The sequence below is a fragment of the Meles meles genome, chromosome 5 (genome assembly GCF_922984935.1).
Source record: "Meles meles chromosome 5, mMelMel3.1 paternal haplotype, whole genome shotgun sequence".
NCBI lineage: Eukaryota > Metazoa > Chordata > Mammalia > Carnivora > Mustelidae > Meles > Meles meles.
In genome coordinates this window covers 139,564,937-139,582,728 of record NC_060070.1, presented here as the reverse complement: position 1 = coordinate 139,582,728, position 17,792 = coordinate 139,564,937, and the positions used below count along the sequence as shown (strand labels likewise).

At 43.8% G+C, this 17,792-nt stretch overlaps 1 protein-coding gene across 8 annotated transcripts in view; it reads right to left on the bottom strand.

Annotated features, from left to right (window-relative positions):
• Window positions 1-17,792, bottom strand: part of PHACTR1 (phosphatase and actin regulator 1) — a 558,036-nt gene that overhangs the window by 288,995 nt on the left and 251,249 nt on the right. Inside the window, exon 1 of one of the 8 annotated variants that reach the window (XM_046005877.1) lies at window positions 17,485-17,575. The exons of the other annotated variants lie outside the window; for them this stretch is intronic. The gene's annotated coding sequence lies outside the window, so the exon portion shown is untranslated. Of the gene's footprint in view, window positions 1-17,484; window positions 17,576-17,792 lie in introns of those variants that run through there. 8 annotated transcript variants of the gene reach the window in all.

Below are 17,792 nucleotides of genomic sequence, written 5' to 3'. Positions count from 1 at the left end.
TCACTGCAGTCGAATTTTTTAACATTTCCAACATCTGAAAAAGGAGACCGGTGCTGTGACTCCTAATTCTCACCCTAGCCCCTATGCAATCATGAATCAATGTTCTGCCTCTACAGATCTGCCTTTTCTGGCCACTTGCTATAAACATATGATATAACCAAGCTGTTTTGCTGTCCCATGTTTACTTCTCCAGGCTCACACCTTACCTGTCTCCCATTTCCCAACCTGCTATGACAGCAGCACAGAATTATTTTCAGTTCTCTGAGTTTTCACAGTTTATACCTCCCTGCCTCCAACACGACCAATACACACGCCCCTCTGCCTGAATGAACAACATCCATACATCCTTCAGGGCTCAAGGGAGACACTGCGCTTTTCCGGAAGTCTCGGACAGGCACCTCTGTGCCGCAATTTCTTTTTCTTTTTAAAAATTTATTTACTTATTTGACAGAGAGATCATAAGTAGGCAGAGAGGCGGGGGTGGGGGGAGCAGGGAAGCAAGCTCCCCACTGAGCGGAGAGCCTGATATGGGGCTCGATTCCAGGACCCTGGGATCACGACCTGAGCCGAAGGCAGAGGCTTAACCCACTGAGCCACCCAGGCGCCCTCACGCTGCAATTTCTCATCTCCTTATCCCAGAGCTCATCATGCTACGTAACAGCTGCCTGCTTGTCTGCCTTCCCTGCAAACCTGGAGAAAGTAGGACCTACAACCTATCTTACCCATCACTGTATCCTTAGGATCGCGCATGGTACTTAGTACTATAGATATTTATCAATGAGATGGATTAAACAACGTCTCCAATTTGAACAAGTTCACACTTCCTGTTTGCTACATTCAGGGAAGCTAAACTAAGGCCGATATATCAGACATTATCTGAAGTCATGTCACCTGCATATTACTAGTGGATATCTGGGGAGAGGGGTGTATGCAAATGTGTTATAGATCAAGAAATACATAGCATTATATAGCATTTCATTTTCCTCCACTAATTTCTGGACAAAAGAGGGCTGAATGACTTGCACAGCACTGTCCTACTTAATCTGGGGAATATTTCCACCTGGGGTAGGTTGGGGAGGCTCTTTCCTTCCTAAATCTCTACTGAGTAAGGTTTGAACCTTTGCGCAGAAGGTATCTACTAAACGACAAACAACAACAAACATAAAAAGTACAATTAATTTTAAACCAACAGTTTCTAACACAACCAAATAACCGTAATTTTAAAAAAAGTCCTTCATTTCTATGATCTTGTCACTGCTTCTGGGACTACATAGAATATAACTTTGCTTTTTTAGCCACAGGTCCAAGGATTGCACTGCCCAACAGAAATATAATGTGACCCACAAATGTAATTTAAAGTATTCTAGCAGTTGTATTTAAAAAGTACAAAGAAACAGGTGAAATTAATTTTTAAAAAATATTTTCTTTAACCCAAGGGGTATGTGTGTGTGTGTGTATAATATACATATAATATCAAAGGTATTAGTCAACATGTAAACAATATAAAAATTGTAAATGAGATGTTCTCTGTTCTTTCTCTTTCTGTTAAGTCTTCAAAATTCAGTGTATATTTAACACATTGCAATTTGGAGTAGGCACATTTCAAGTGCCGCTTGGCCACGTGTGGCTGGTGGGCGCCATGTTGGACAGTGCAGCCATAGAATGTCCATCCCTGGAACTAACTCTCATCCCAACAGAAAGCACAAAAGAAGGTTACTGGTCGATTCTCAGCTCTCAGTGTGCATGTAAATCACCTCGTGGATATTTAAGTGATGTTCCCATTCCTACGTCCCACCTCTGGAGATTTTAATAGATCTGTGACAAATCCTGGAATCAATATTTTGAAACTGGTTTTCTCCCAGTTTATTCAATAACAACCACCAGAAGAACAGGCCTAGGTTCCTTACATTTGTCTTATTGCTGGCATTCTGTATCAATTTTGGCATCCATTTCTGTCTGGATAATCTATTAGGCTTTTTGAATTCCCATCTACTTGGGCTACCTTTTGCTGCTTGCCTGACTTCCTCGATGGATCTAACCTTTAGGCTCTGAGGACGACCTTCTAATTCTTACTTAATGCAATTCTTACCACTTTTCTTGCCTTAATTCTTTGTATTGTTTCTGCCTGGTTCTGTGTCTGCCCATCCTCCATGATTATTTGTGTTGTTTTTAATTTTTATAGCAATTTTCTTTTCTTTTGCTGTGGTCCATTCCTTATTGAATAACCATTTATCTTAAGGCATCTGATCAATCACGAAAAGCTGAAAACAACCATTAGCTATTAGAATTATAGGGCCTATCCCAGTGATTGCCAAGGATGGGATGTTAGACAGTGTTCCCGCAGATGAATTCCAAATGTGGTCCTCCCTTGCTTCAACAAGAAAATTTCACTATATAAGCAAACAGACACCCACGAGCTTACTGGCCGTTGCTTCAAAATTCCACATCAGCTTCTTTTCTTTCTCAAAAATGAGAAACTGGGTATACCTGGAAGGGCCTCTAAAGGGAAGAGGGTTTTATTGGTCAGAACTTCTAGTATTAAAGCGAACTGAAATTCAAACGGTACATTTTCAAATCATGACTTTTCAAGAATGTACAAGTTTAAAATCTCCTCTCCTCATTCCCCCTCCTCAACCCCCACCTCCAAAACTCTAGTCTGAGTGGTGAGGGGCCCTGTGACTCCAGAGATGAATACAGATGGACCTGAAGTCCAAGGGGGACCATCAGCCCCCCCAGGGCATGCAGGGTGTTTCGTACCCTCCTTCCGGCCCCTTCATCCCACACAGGTGTCGTCAGTAATCTGAGTGCCAAAGCCATGACCCTTTGCTTGCCCCAGGCTCCTAGGTGGTCTGTTGTAATTGTAGCTGAATGGGCCTGGCTGAGGTTCAGAGTGGGACTGGCTTCCTGAGGGGACCAGGCTAGGCAGTAAGTGTCTCCTAGGGTGGCCATGCCCAAGACAGTGAGAAAGCCTGAAGGCTAAGTATTTTTTCCCTAATATTTTATTTATTTGACAGAAATCACAACTAGGCAGAGAGGCAGGCAGAGAGGAGGAAGCGGGCTCCCTGCGGAGCAGAGAGCCTGATGCAGAGCTTGATCCCAGAACCCTGGGATCATGACCTGAGCCGAAGGCAGAGGCTTTAACCCACTGAGCCACCCAGGCGCCCCCTGAAGGCTAAGTATTGACAAGAATGCAGGTAAACGTAGATGGGTAAAGAGGCCAAGAGAAGCATTTCAGGTGTTCCAGGGCTGGGTGAAGACGAAATCAGAGATGAAACTAACAAAAGTGTTCCTAATGCATTTCCTCCAGCACTGGCTACTTGTGCTGCTCACCCTGGTATGCCCAAGGATTAAACTAACTCCAAGTATACAGGGGACACCCAATAGTGTACTGCCCTGAAGAACAAGAAGTCACTCTTCATGAGTGTTCCGCCATGTCTTTTGGGATCATTCTACTGATCACCGCTCTACAGTTGCAATTCCCGGACACACGGTTGAGAAGACCATTGTCACAGTGAGGCTGGTTTTGGTTTAGATTCATGCCTATGAACGACCCATAGCATACATGGTAAACATTCACGTGGCATCCAAAACTTCAATTCTTTACAGCCAATTGTAATACTACTAGCAAAAAGAAGCGGGGTGCAGGAGATAAGAATGGCTTTTTGGTAGATTAAATTTAACTTCCAAAAGATGCTGTGCATTTAAGTCTCTTTCTTTGGGATTTAATATTTAAATACTGGATACAGTTATTAGACAAATGGGGTCTGCATTCCTCTGCCAGAATAAATAGGAATATATTCTTTTCTATCTTGCCATAGTTTTATTATCAGGAATTAGGAGCAAGCTGAAGAAGTATCCGCCACTGTTGGCTAATTATTGTGAGAAAGAGAGTTCCGCTTCAGGTGGTCTAAAACTGAAATAATTACATCAGGCACGTATTCTCCAATATTTAGGTGTACGATCTTTAATTATGCCAATTGCCGGCAGCACACGCAGCTACTTGGGGGTGCTTCTGCGAGTGAGTCATCTAACAAGATCTGCTGGGGTGCAGTTGTAAGCAGAATCAGATGTTCCACAGAAGTAATATCGTATTTATTTTATACCAGAGACAAGTGGATTATCACATCTGCTCTTAACATTTTTCAGGCAATTTTTTCCTCTCGATTTGTGTGTGTGTGTATGCGTGCAGGATTATGAGTTCTCAACTATGTGTCTAGGTTCTTGAGCATATCAAGCATTTTTTATCTGAGTGTCAATGTTGGTTGTACCCACAGTTATATCTGTTGCTCCCATGAAGGAGTAAACAGGGAGGACCTCGCTGACAAGGCGGAGAATATGTGGTGGGTTGCTAAGTTTTCATAGCCGGATGTCGACTTGGTAGTCAACACTTCTGGAATCCAAAGCATTTGGCTCCTTCTTTTATCAGCAACCTAGAAATAGGAACTTAAGACACTTATTGGAGAAGTCAAGTGTGAGTTCATTGCAATGGAATACTCACCGGGAACTTAGGCAACACATGTGATTTGGAGAGAGGCAGCCTAGGACTTGCAACCACTACTCTCCCAGGTCAGAGCTCCCCCATATTGGATGAACATTAGAAATGCCTGGGGTGCTTTAAAAATACCGATGTCCACGCTCCACCCAGAATATTCGATTTAGAATCTAGTCACGGTTTCCCAGGGCCATGAGCCACCATTCTAGAACCTCGCTTCTCAGAGTGTGGTTCATGGTCCAACAGCAGGAGCGTCCCTGGGCAGACCATGAGAAATGAAGTTCCAGGAGCCCAGCTCCATCCATACCCGCTGAACCAAAATCTGCCTACTGGCAAGATTCCCAGGCGATTCTAATACATTGGTAAGTTTACGGGCTGCTTTTTTAAAATAGAAGGTTCTATAAGCTCTTTGTTTGTATTGTCAGATCATCAAAAAGCAGCGCGCCCGCAGAACTCTCTGGTGAAATGCCCTCAATGAGCTCTAGTTTCATGGTTTGCCTGAGGATCAGTACAGCCCGTTAGTGTGTATTACATAATTCTCATCAAGGATGATTTCCTATTACATACCCAATATTCCTCATACAGGATCCATGCGATAAAAGTCCTTTAACATTTCAATGACACCTGTCATTTCCTGTCACCAGATGAATTTAGTTACTTTTATGTAATTTTAAAGCCTACAGTCTAATTCATGAAGGTCTCTAAAGATGATAAGGGTTTTATATACGTTGGGTTGGCGGTACTATTTCATCAACTATATCTCTGTGGAGGCCAGATTTACACAATGCTTCCAGGAATTATGTAAACTACTTCATTTCTTTGGTCATGAAAAATGGTCCACAGGAATTTCGAGACGGTGTCCTTGCGAAATCGTCGAAACATATCCCCAGGTGACCGTTACTAGATGCCTCTGGAATGGATCTTCACCTCTATCTGTGCTTTTGTACCCACGCCCCTGCCACTCAGCGGCGGGCCGGGGGTAAGAACTGGGAAGGGTCTAGAATAGTGGTTTTCCACGTGGGGTCCTGCGACAGCAGACCATCTGGAGGACTTGTTAGAAATACAGGCTCTCAGGTCACCCCCAGGCCTACAGAATCAGAAAATCTAGGGATGGGGGCTCCATGATTCTGATGTACATGGACACAGATGTGAGGTGGGCGCAGAGAATTTTCCTTTCTAACAATTTCCCAGGTGAAGCTGATGGGGGAACTTACTTTAAGACCCCTCAATAAAGAGCAGTGAGAAAGAAAATGACATAAACATCACTTTATGTAAAAGCAATTTTAAGAGGCTTTGCTTTTGACAATTTTAATTCATTTAATTTAAAAAAAAAACTTAAAAAGCAAAAAAAAAAATTATTTCTCCTATTCCTGAAGTCATTGGCTCCTTTGAAGCTACTGTTTTCTAAGCTCAATGGTGAAATTCTACCTTTGGTTTTTAAGGGTTACAATACTAGCAAGATTTCAGCAGAGAAGTTATCTCTTGACTTATCGCTTAGCAAACCGAACGTAGTGAAAGGACGTGAAAGTGCAAGAATGGGAAAGAGTTTGAGCGGAAATCATGGAAGCCAGTGGTCACCTGCCCCTTGGTTATTTTCCCTGAAGGTTTTCTGTAATTCTAGTGAGTGGAGACAGACACACAGCCCAGATTCCCCCAAAGGCATCCTAAGGTTCGCTTTGCCAGATTTGGAGATCTCAGTTTCCAGGGCTCTGTCTCCACAACCAAATCTAGAACCTCTGCCCATGCATCTGTTAGCTCTTGGCAAAACAGTGCTTCCTGTTTTCAAGACAATGTTTTAAAACGGCTTATAAAAGGTTTCTTGGACATAACTAGTCCTTGCAAAGCAGTATTTTGCTGATTAAACTATAAATGAATCAGAAACACATGGAGTGAATTTCGCTCGGGCTTGGCAAAACACACATTGGACTTGATTCCATCCAGAATATTTGAAAGATGCTTTCGGGTGTTTGTTGAATCAAACCAACATGGCTTTACTTTTCCCAGTTTCCTGCTGCAGCAGTTTAAGAAGAGGACAAAGATTCCTCGGGGTTTGCCTTAGCCTTTGTCCCTGCTTTACCAGACCTCTATGAAAATGCAGACTTGATTCACCTAACAGTTACTTAGAGCTGAATGAGGACCCAGGAGTGTTAGCAGACACATTGCCGACTCTCTCTTTTGACTTCAGGATAGTTCAAGAGGTTTCTTTTTAATTTATAAGGGAACGGTTTCACACTTGGGTTATTTCAAAGAATAGACAGTCCCTTGTAGGTGAACTCTTTCCTGCTCGCCTGCAGAGCTTCAAGCTAACTGCTCTCGTAACCACCGGCATTTGAACTCCGTGGGCAGAGGTGTTTTGATGAAATGCCACTGCTCTAGAGAGCCCCTTTTGTGTGGTCAGAAAGAATGCTCACCTTCTGGACATCTTGGAGGGGCTTTGCAGAAAGAAGCAGGGAGCCCAAGATTCCGATGGGAATTTTTTCCCTCTACTATATATCGCTGGTATGTTTCTACATATGATAAACAGCTCTGGCACTTTTTAGATGAGATTCCCTCTGTATTTGAAAACTATTCCTTCCCCAGACACAGTACTACTGGGAGTCCTGTGGAAATAACGCTTAATACCTAAGTGTTGGGGGGAATATTTAATTTCTCAATATCTCCGGGACGTAGACAAATAAATCTCAGGGATATGGATTTGGGAAACCTAGAGACGTCATAGCTTTAAAAAAGTTCAAAGATAATTGATATCTGAGATGAAATGCGAAACAGGGACTGTGTCTTTTATGTCAGGTTATACACATTTAACACACAAATATTATAGTCATGTTTTCCTCTATTAATGAACACATTTGTCAATAAACCATACCCCTATTAATGTGAAATGCAGAAGTGATTAGGAGAATAATTGTTGCTAAGTAACATGTATTACATTCTTGGAAACCTTGAAATCTTCAAACGTTTTCATGAAACATGACAAACTAACACAACGTAACATGTTCAAATCCTGCAACCATTAAATAATTTTTTTTTTGAGAGAGAGCTAGTGAGTGAGCACACACTTGAGGGTGGGGAGGGGGAGAGAGAGAATATTTTTTTTTTTGAGATTTTTTGTATTTATTTGTCAGAGAGAGTGTGTGTGTGAAAGCACAAGCAGGGGGAGAAGCAGGCTTCTTGCTAAGCAAGGATTCCTGACGCGGAGCTCGATCCCAGGACCCCAGGATCATGACCCAAGCCGAAGGCAGACATTTAACCAACTGAGCCACCCAGGTGTCCCGGAGAGAGAGAATTAAGAGCAGGTTCCATGTCCTGCATAGACCCCAGTGTGGGACTCCCATCTCACAACCCTGAGATCACGACCTGAGCCAAAATCAAGAGTCAGACGCTTAACCAACACAGCTACCCAGGCATCCCAGCTATTAAATAATTTTAGTTATCCTTTTGTACCATCAAGAAAGAAAAAAGGAAGAAAAGAGAAGAAACCTAAATACTAGAAGAGAAAACAGCATTCCTGTGGGATAGAGAATTTAAACAAAAACACAAAAACATGTGGTGAAAAGAGAAAACACTGGAAAAAATGCAATTAAAAACAAGAGACTCGAGAACAGGACAGGGTATCACTTACATTAATGCCTCTCTTTTTCCAAGATCTCAAGCTCCCAAATTTCTCCCTGTTATTACAACCTGCAGGGTCACTCTGCTGGGGTTTGAGTTTCTTGTTTTATATATAAGCAAGGTGCCCATAATCCAGTTACTTTAATCTCTTTGAGCCTCACTCTCCTCATCTGTAAAATGGGCATCAGAGTCACTGTCTCGGGGCTGCTCTAAGGATACAATGAGATTGCTCGGATAGAGCCTCTCAGTAGCACCTGGGATATAGGAGAACTCAGAAGATAACGACTGGCATTTCTGTCCTCAAGCCCAGTCCTTAAGCGCTGCTGAACTGCCGCTTACCCTTCCTGCAACCTTCCGCCAACAGTCCGCCACTTCCTCCTGACTTCAGAGTCCTTCTAGACCCCTACTCCTCTTCGCCTTCCATGTGCAATCAGTGGCCAAGTCCTGTTGATGATACTTCCTAAGCCACCTGCAATTTACTTCCTCTCCTCCATTCTTTATTCTTATCACTATCCCTTGATCCAGACCCTTGTTATGTCATTACAAATGTATGTCATTACCTGATGACGTGCCATTCTGGCACACTGGGTTTATACCCGCTGTTTGGCTTTGGGCAAGGTCCTCATCTCTTCTAGCCTTAGCTTACTCCTCTGTGGAAAGGAGAGTGCTACGGGATTCTCAGCATCCAAGTAGCCCTCTTCAATAAAGTCATTGTGAACACTGAATCAGTGAACACGGAACCATTGCTCCTCAGGGAAAAAGAAGCTAAGGTTTCACAATGTTTCCACCAACCTATCAATTTGTACTTCGTCTTAAGTGTGTGTCTGTTTAAAGACATCTTATTTAGTATATATTATTGATTCATTAACCTTGAAGTTGGCCAACAGCACTCTAACTCATTCCTGAACAAAACTTATCTAATGTATTTTCTCCGTAAGCGCGCCACAGCCTTCTTGTGCTTAAGAACACAAGCACTACACTTGGGGACCATTTTAAATAGCAAAGTCACCAACGAAAAGCAAAAAAAAAAAAGAAAAAAGAAAACTTTAGACTAAATTGACCATGAAAACAACACATGTTTACAGTATGAGAGCCAAAACAAGATGGCAGAACACAGCCCTCTTTGATTTCAGTTGGGAATGTGCGTGTGGCGCAAAATCTTTTGCTGCTCTGAACATGTCCATGAATGACTGTGAAATTATCATGAGTATTGATCTTGGGGCTACAAATAAATTTTTGCAAATAAGCACCTTTGCAAATATAGAACCCATGAATAATGAAGATCGAGTCTATTTGTAACTACCTCCCAGGTCTGCTGGGTGGGTGAAAGCTATTATCTAAGGGAAATGCTCTACAATTACTAGGCACTCAGTAAGTGAGAGCTAGCTGCTGTTAGCATTATTATCATTATTATTGAATTATTGACCATTGCTTGGTTCTGCCTCCTGCAAAAACATTGTAACTGATTTTCACACGCATCGTCTCTCTCTCCATTCATCCCATCCTATGCGTGCTTTTAAGCTCCTACCATGTCCTTCTGCTTGATATTCAAGTTCTTTCCAATATATGTACATCTGGTTTCTTTTCACCTGCTCCTCCCACAAACTGGCCTGCTCACCTGCCTCATGGATGGTTTTGCTTCCTGCTTATTCCCGCTCCTCCCACTCTGTGCTGAAATATACCTAGTCATCCCTCAAGACCTTTGTTAAAAACATTCCTAAAGCCCTCTTCGGCTGGAATTAACATCTCCTGTTTTTCAACTTCAATAATAATGTTTTTCTGTTCTCATGAAGCTGTCATTTTCTGTATCTTCACAAAACTTTTATGTACATGTTGTTTTCTCTAGATAAGGCAGATCTGATTAATCTTTTCTTCCCCTGCAAAACTCTTTGCACAACACTTTGTTCTTAGTTCAGTAAACAGTAAGTGCTTACTGATTAAATACAACAACAACAACAAACCCAAGGTAGTGATCTTTTTTTTTTTTGCTTTATATGAAAAAAAAAAACCCACATTTTTACTGAGGAAGTTGTACATATTTGTTCATGTTAATGGAAGTTGCACATGTTAAGTTTGTTCAAACCAACTTAAACAAGAGTTCCTAATTTATATTCCTAATTTATCTGAAAACCAAAGGGAAGCAGTATTCGTTTTTCTTGAAGTCTGATGGCGTGTTCCTGACTGTGTGTTCTTAAACCTTTTCAGGCTTCAGGTCCTTTTTCCGGCAAGTCACAAACCTTCAAGTCAGTGCTAAGTAATTCAGGCTCTGACATATTCTAAATTGCATCATAGTTTCAACAGCCTCTTGCTAATAACCCAGACAAGAGCACCTGACACTTGGAGAGAACATTGCAACGGAACAGCTTGAAGGTTGGGCAAACTAATTTCGTACATAACACATTCCTTCCCCTGCCTTTGAAATGGATCCTGGTAGAAGGGGAGAATTGTGCACCAAGAATGGAGTGTGTTAATGGAGTATTATGCCTCCATCAGAAAGGACGAATACCCAACTTTTGTAGCAACATGGACGGGACTGGAAGAGATTGTGCTGAGCGAAATAAGTCAAGCAGAGAGAGTCAAGTATCATATGTGGACCATAACAAATAACATGGAGGACATGGGGAGATGGAGAGGAGAGGGAGTTGAGGGAAACTGGAGGGGGAGATGAACCATGAGAGACTATGGACTCTGGAAAACAACCAGAGGGTTTTGAAGGAGCGGGGGTGGGGGGGGTGTTGAGGAACCAGGTGGTGGGTAATAGGGAGGGCACGTACTGCATGGAGCACTGGGTGTGATGCCAAAACAATGAACACTGTTATGCTGTAAATAAACAAAGAAACAAAACAAAACAAAAACAAAACAAAACAAAACAAAAAAAGAATGGAGTGTGTTTTTTGTGCTCAGACAGCATGGGGAGCTGGCTCAGAAGGAATGACCATGATGCTCGGGGAACCAGTTCTTTCCCCTTGGGCATGGAGGCATACCTTTTTTTTTTTTTAAAGATTTTGTTTATTTATGTGACACAAAGAGAGCACAAGCAGGCAAAGCAGCAGGCAGAGGGAGAGGAAGAATGAGGCTCCCCACTGAGCAAAGAGCCAGACATGGGTCTCGATCCCAGAACCCTGGGATCATGACCTGAACCAAAGGCAGACACCTAATGGGCTCAGCCACCCACGTCCCACTGAGGTATACCTTGTTTTTAATGCAAAAGGACATGACAGAGTGTTTTACAAGTTACTAAATATGTGCTTCTTTGTTCCTTCTAATAGAATTTTTCGCCACCACCAGTTTTTTTTCTTTTAAGATCATTTATTTATTTATTTGACAGAGAGAGATCACAAGTAGGCAGAGAGGCAGGCAGAGAGAGAGGGAGAAACAGGCTCCCCACCGAGCAAAGAGCCCGATGCAGGGCTCAATCCCAGGGCCCTGGGATCATGACCCGAGCCGAATGGCAGTGGCTTTAACCCACTGAGCCACCCAGGCACCCCTCCACCAGTTGTTTTAAAAAGAAAATCAAGGTAAGCCTTGCTTGCAGGATCTCCTCATGTCTCCCGTTTGGAGCTGACTGGGACGTGCCCTACCTCAGTGTGCAGACGGTCCCCTAACGGTGTGGCTGTGAGCGGTAAGAGGCCACAGGAAGGCAGCGAGCATGCTCACTCATATACAAACACCTGTGAACCACCCGCTTCCCCTTTCGAGCCTTTTCATGCCTGTGAAGGGAGAAGAGGCATCCGTTGCCCGGTGCCTCTCATTTGCGGGGAAACCTCAGCCATGAGCTGGACCCCATATCAATTTCTCTGAAATCAAAGGCCTGACATTCAGAAAGAAAGTGATGTGCAAATATCACTCACAACACATCTTCCTCTCTACTCCCGAATTCTGTTTCAGGAATGAATAGATGTGGGTGCGTGCATGCATATACGTGTGCAAGTGTGTGTACTTCTGGCAAGCATGTCACTGAACATCACTGTTCACACTGCCGTGAACCAACTGAAGAAATGGGGAGAAGTGGGGGTGATCACACTGAACAGGGCAGGAGCCTGGATGGAGGGATCAATCCTCGACTTCCTGGAAGAGACAGAATATTGAAAGGAAGTAGGAAATGAGCCAGTGAAATACCACAATCCTTTGGACCTCACAGGAGCATCTGATTCCAAACCATGTGAAATCCATCCTCCAAGAACAGCTGTCACCACGGAGACACAACTGTGACAGGGACCAGTCTGCTAGTTCTTTGACAGAACACCTGGGAGGAAGTCAGAAATGGGTCTACCAGACCACTTTCCGTGATGTCTCTCCATGGCAATCTGGAGATTTCATTGTTCCTTTATGGAGGTACCATTTTCCTTTAGGGACCTGATAAATTTCTAAAACAAGAACATACCTTTCAATGAGCTTTCTTAATTGGCAGATGTTATAGGCTGAATTGTGTCTCCCCACTCCAACCCATATGGTGAAGCCCTAACCCCCTCAGTACCTCAGAATGGGACTATATTTGGAGATAGAGCCTATAGGGAGGTGAACAAAGGTAAACGAGATCATATGTGTAGAGCCCAAATCCCACTGGACTGGTGTCCTTATCAGAAGAGGAAGAGACCCCAGGGATGTGCGTACACAGAGGTTGAACACACTCACGTGTGAGGACACAGAGAGAAGGCGGCCATCATCAAGCCAAGGAGAGAGGGCTCAGGAGAAACCAACTCTGCCAACACCATGACCTTGGACTTCTAGCCTCCAGAGCAATCAGAAAATAAGTTTCTGTTATTTAGGCCACTTAGTTTGAGGTATTGTGTTATGACTGCTCTAGCAAACTAATATATAGTAGTTATTGGTTATTTATTAGCTATAGATTATCCAAAGTGATTTTCTTCTGTATTACTAAGAAGAAAATCCTATTTTTTTAAAGATTTATTTATTATTTTAGGGAGACTCTGAGAGAGCACATGCATGTAGAGAATCTTTTTTTTTTTTTTATTCGTTAATTTGTTTATTTACAGCATAACAGTGTTCATTGTTTTGGCATCACACCCAGTGCTCCATGCAGTACATGCCCTCCCTATTACCCACCACCTGGTTCCTCAACCTCCCCCCCCCCCCCCCCCGCCCCTTCAAAACCCTCTGGTTGTTTTTCAGAGTCCATAGTCTCTCATGGTTCATCTCCCCCTCCAGTTTCCCTCAACTCCCTCTCCTCTCCATCTCCCCATGTCCTCCATGTTATTTGTTATGGTCCACAAATAAGTGAGACCATATGATACTTGACTCTCTCTGCTTGATTTATTTCGCTCAGCATAATTTCTTCCAGTCCCGTCCATGTTGCTACAAAAGTTGGGTATTCATCCTGTCTGATGGAGGCATAATACTCCATTGTGTATATGTACCACATCTTTCTTATCCATTCATCCGCTGAAGGGCATCTTGGTTCTTTCCACAGTTTGGCGACCGAAGCCATTGCATGCAGAGAATCTTAAGAAGAGTGCACACCTAATTCACAGCCCACCTGACGTGGGGCTCGATCTCACAATCCTGAGACCATGACCTAAGCTGAAATCAGGAGTCGGATGCTTAACTGACTGAGCCACCCAGGTACCCTGAAAATCCCGTTTTTTAGTAATACACACATTCTTCCTTTTTTTTTTTTTGTCAATTTTCCTTAATCCTAGATAGTTATTAAAAGCTACTGACAGGGGCACTGGGTGGCTCAGTCATTAAGTGTCTGCCTTTGGCTCAGGTCATGATCCCAGGGTCCTGGGATCGAGCCCCACGTTGGGCTCCCTGCTCTGCGGGAAGCCTGATTCTCCCTTTCTCACTCCTCCTGCTTATGTTCCTTCTCTCACTGTGTCTCTCTCTATTAAATAAATAAAATCTTAAAAACAAAACAAAACAAAACAAAAACCCTACTGACAGGCCCAACTAAAGTTCAAGGTTTCAACAGTGTTGAAGGAAGGTTCTGGTCAATCTCCCCAGTTTTGACACAGTCTCTCATTTGTGTCTCTCAGTAACCCTTGGAGGAGGATAGGGACTACTGTTCTCATTTTATCAGTGAGGAGTGACTGATTCCTGCTACAGGGCTGACTCAGAGAGCTACAGGGCTCTCTGTGGTTTCTCCCACATTCTGCTCCTTTATCTTTTTCCTTCGCATTATCATATTTCCAACTTTGGAGCGTTTTTACATTTCAAAATTTGCTTCTTTATTTTTGAATCTTGTGACGTATATGTAATTCTACTGGATTTTTGCTTCTGTTTCTCTTCATTTTAGGCTTTTGTTGTGGAGCATTTCTTTTTTTTTTAAGATTTTATTTATTTATTTGACAGAGAGAGCGAGAGAGCACAAGCAGGCAGAGCAGCAGAGGGAGAAGGAGAAGCAGGCTGCCCACTGAGCAGGGAGCCCGATGCGGGGCTCGATCCCTGGACTCTGGGATCATGACCTGAGCCCAACAAGGCAATCGCTCAACCAACTGATCCACCAAAGCACCCCTGTTGTGGTGTATTTCTTAAAAGAAGACACTCTATACCATTCTTCACTGTGCCCTTGTGTGTGTGTGTGTGTTGGGAGGGGGCGATTTTTATTTAGTTAGTTTTCTTGAGAAGGCCAGGCTCTTCCTGGATCACCTTTCATGAAATCCCTCTCTTAGCACGCTCCTGTAGCTATGGGTGCTGAATTCTACAGGATGCAGAATACCCATGGAATGCAAAACTCAAGGCCTTTTGACATCTTTCTTCTTTAGATTAATTATATGGCTGTTTTTGGACTTTATAGCGTATGCTCAGAAGTTTGTTTGATGGGAGGCATTAAATCCCCATGTTAGGAGACTGAGAGAGTAATACAGAGATGAGCCCGTAAGGGGCTACATAAGGGTAGCAGATTTCGTGCTGTCCCACTGGGACAGTCATCCATCTGCATGAGCTGATCACATGGGCAGACCACCTGTAGGGTGTCTGAGCCCAGCAATTTAGGAAAAAACCAAGCAGAGCCACAACTACTAGCAAAGCAGGGAAAACCAAGTCTGCCACACCTAACGCCATGGACCAGAAGGTATCTGAGGCTCTCGAGAGATAAGGGTTTCTTTGGCTTTGTTGCCCCCCCTTGTCCCTCACCCCAGGATTGTGAGATCATCAGGAGCAGTGTGACCTAGCCAGAAGGGCACAGCGAGCCTGGAGACCAGCATTCCTGCCCCCCACGCAGCCACTGATGTCCCATGTGGCTTACACCAGTGCAATATTCTTCTGTGGGAAGCGTGGGGCAATGATGCCTCATCACCCGGAGGAACATACATGCTAATAACTTCATTCCAGAACATTCTGAGGATCCCGGATACTGTTCTAAAGTTGCATAACATTACTCCTTATCTCTGGATTAGTAAAAGGAAAAAAAATGGCCCCATTTTCAACTATTTTGTGGTCACTAAATAGCACAAATCATCTTAATAATAGCAGCTACTGTTTATTAGATGCTATTTATGCCAGAATTGTACTACGGGCTGTTCTACTAATACATCATTTTATTCACTTCCCAGACAACCGACGAGGTTAAGTACTGTTACGATTCAATTTTACAGATGAAAAACCAGGCTGAGAAAGGTCAAGAAGCTTACCCAACGTCACTGATTTAATAGGTGGGAGAACAGGAAGGCAAACCCAAGTCAGCCTGAACACAAAAGAGTTAAGCTTTTAAACAAAGTATCCACATTTCCCCAAGGACTGGATTTTCACAAAAGCCTTCCTATCTCCTATCTTCTGACCCGCTGTCCCATGAACTACTGAACCGTCCCAGAAATGGGCCTCCAAACGTGGTATCTTGTATCCCAACTGCATTTCCCAGACTGTGCCTCACCCTGAAAGTCACATAAAAATCTTTTGTGAAACCATAAGTCCCGTTTCTTGTGGGTAGAAAATGTGGGCACCCACAATTTACGCAGGTCACGAAACTTTAGTGACTTGGAGTGTACGGCAATGCACTCGAAGGTAAAACGAGTCAGAGCATCCCATTGTTTTCGGTGGTCTGAAAGGCCCTGACAGATCTTACGGTGTCTGGAGGTCGTCCTTATCAATCTCACTCCTCATTATCTTACTGAACTGCCGAAATGCAGGTTTTCCCTCCGCCTCCACGGCTGGCTATCCCGATAAAAGGAACTCACTGGGCTGGCATTCATTAAGGAAGCAGTGCTTCCCTGGGGGACTGGTGTGACCTGCGGAGGGGGGATCCGTGAGCTGTCCTCTTATATTATGAATATTTATAATACTACGCTATCTATATTCCAAGCGTGGGCTTTAATTAGAAACCTCACGATGTTATGCCTTTTGGCTCTAATGTCATCGTTTGGTTGTGTCTGTTGAACACCAGAAGAGATGAGAAGTGAGAAGGCCACAGGAGAGAGAGGTCTCTAGAAAGTTCATGATCAACAAAATCTTTTCTGTTTCCAAAGGGGGTCTGTGGTCTCAAGGATTTAAGAACCCCTGAGTCAGGTTCATTTTAACGGTGAAATCCACACATCCTTTCATGGTGATCCCTGTACCACTCAAAATAATTGTTTCCATTGGGCACATTTGGCTCGCACAATTTGCCAAGAACTGGGAGTCAGGTGGGGAAGGGGTGAGGGGCAGCGGGAAACTTGAATATCCCTTCTTAGACCTCTTTCACAGCACGTTTTCCCTTTGGTTCTAACATCACCATATTTTGTTTAGAGCACCTCAGTGTGGCCAAAAAAGAACAGCAATTAGAACAGGACTCTTGGAAACTAACGCGTTGCCTATTTCCCCAGGTTTCCAGGAGTCAGTGAGAAAAAGAATCTGTTGTAGTTGTAGTTTTCTTATTCGTGTCCAGTGAGCTGTTATCTGTTGCCATATTGATTTTTATCGTCACGCCTCAAACCTCAAAATGCCACAGCTCGCCGTGGGATCTCACCAAATCTGTACTTATTCTTCTATTTCCTGATCCACTTTCTCTTTCAACAGCCACAACTTTTCCCTGCGCCCACCTCCCCCGCAAATAACAACTGCTGACCCGATTTCCCCTCTCCTGTCTCTTTAAGTCAGAAACTTCCTGAGGTTCCAAAGTGCTGCCTGCCTCAGCCGGAGTCCAGGGCAAGCCTCCACTGCAGTGAGATTTGCAAGTGAATCCCCTGATCTGAAAAACATCTCTAGCTAGCCGCTAGCCGGTTTCCCACCAAAGTCCTCTGACTTCCAGGCATCCGCCTCCCATACACCAGTGGGCTCCAAGACATCCCATGAACCGGACCCAGAGACTGAAAAACGAGATCAATTCATACTGGCAGCTCCAAAAGGCAAAAATTCCTTAAACCCAATCAAACATAAAGCCAATACAAAATCCAGATAACAAATGCACGGAAAGCAATAAACTTATTTAAAACGTAAATGCCTACCTTACAGATTTCCCAAGGCTCTGTGCTCCCACAAGTATCCTCCCCTCCGGGTCTGTTTTCTGGCTTTCTAATAGCAGTGCGGTCTTAGACTGAGCCCCAGTCTCAAGGGTCAGGCTCTGAAATACACATGCTGCACACACCCAATCAGCCCTTCGGTGCCAGGCAGCCCCTTCGCCTTACTTCCCGGCCCCGGGCCAGCCCGTGCCAAGTCCCTGACTGCTGACCAACTCCTCCGTAGGACAGAATGGGGGAGGGAAGGGAGCCCACGGGAGCCGGGGACCGCTTCCACAGACCGTGGACGGGTTGGC